This window comes from Tachyglossus aculeatus, chromosome X1, assembly GCF_015852505.1.
Source record: "Tachyglossus aculeatus isolate mTacAcu1 chromosome X1, mTacAcu1.pri, whole genome shotgun sequence".
NCBI classification, from domain to species: Eukaryota; Metazoa; Chordata; class Mammalia; order Monotremata; family Tachyglossidae; genus Tachyglossus; species Tachyglossus aculeatus.
In genome coordinates, this window is record NC_052101.1 from 82,111,044 (window position 1) to 82,112,373 (window position 1,330).

The following is a 1,330-nucleotide window of genomic DNA, read 5'->3' on the forward strand; positions in this document are numbered from 1 at the left end:
ATCCTTGGCTTACTTATAATCACTGAAAGCGTAACCCCAGTCATTCCTGGCTTACTTTTAATCGCTGAAAGTGATACATCTCTGGGTATATGTCTAAATCTTTTATGGGTGTATATGCTTCTGTCACTCATCTCATGTTTTTCCTGACTCCCTCTTTAGTCTTTACGGTCTGTGAAAGCAGGGATCGTGCTTTCTCCTTCTTCTAACTCTCCACTGGGCTTGGCATACACTGAGCCTTCAACAAATATTGTTAACATATTGAGGCATGAAATGAGAGGACCTTTAGCTTTAGCACATAGGCTGTGATCCCATTTTCTCTCCAATTCACCCCCATTAGACTCTCCTCCCTTTGCAAGGGCGGGGGCGAAAAATTAGGTTCAGGGAAAGAGTCTAACCAGAGCTTCTGCATTGAGACTAGGTTATCCAAAGAAGGTGGAAGAACTTTCAGGGTGGAGTTTCAAGGAGAAATAGTTTCTGCTATGAAGGTGGCTTAAGGGCTTAGTCCACTAATTCATAGATCAGCCAGCCTGGCTAAAGATCTCCACTGATCTAGGAGGATCTGGAGTGAGAGAGGAACTTGTAAATGCTTAGAGTACAGCAATGATCCTGAGCACCTTGTACCCAGGATCCAGACCAATTTAAAGTTGACAGACTTGGGGAAAGGAATGAATTAGTGGTGACTACAACCCTTTCCATCCTCTCAGAGTCACATCTGGAGAGTTTCCAGTACTGTACCAGTCTCGACTATGGGAGGGAGAGTCAAGCAGAGGCATACCCATTCCATTCCTAGCCTGAGCAATGGCTAGTGAGTGGAAGGCAATCTGCTAAAGTCAAAACTCACCTGTGCTGGGCAGCAGGGGCAAGGGAGAGAGTCAAGGGCGGAGACTCAAGTTTACTGCATGGAAGGAAGCAACGGAAAACCACCTCCGTATTTTTACCAAGAAAACTCTATGGATACACTAACAGAACGACTGCAGATGGAGGCGTTCTGAGAGAGATGTGTCCATGGCATTGCTATGGGTCAGACATGACAACAGCTGAAGACAAGATAACCCTTTCCCCTCCTCTTGGCCCAACTTTCCAGAGAGACTACGAAAACTTTGTCAGGTGCGATGGGCAGCAACTGTGAGTGCCCCTATTGTGTGACATCCCTGCTGGAATACAATGTATAATCACATTAGCTACAAAATACATTTATATGTAAATTTAAGTTAGTAAATATCCACAGAACTTTCACTCACTAAAAATCATAAAGATCACTGTTAACTGAAAAATTGGTAAAATACCAGTGTAGGAGTTCTAGTCCCAGTTTTGCCACTTGTCTGCTGTG

The 1,330-nt window shown here is 44.2% G+C and overlaps 1 non-coding gene across 1 annotated transcript; it reads left to right on the top strand.

Annotated features, from left to right (window-relative positions):
- Window positions 1-694: 694 nt before the first annotated feature.
- LOC119920369 lies at window positions 695-832 on the top strand. The gene has a single exon (XR_005448120.1). It is a non-coding gene; the product is annotated as a small nucleolar RNA SNORA7 (small nucleolar RNA).
- The last annotated feature ends 498 nt before the right edge of the window (window positions 833-1,330 follow it).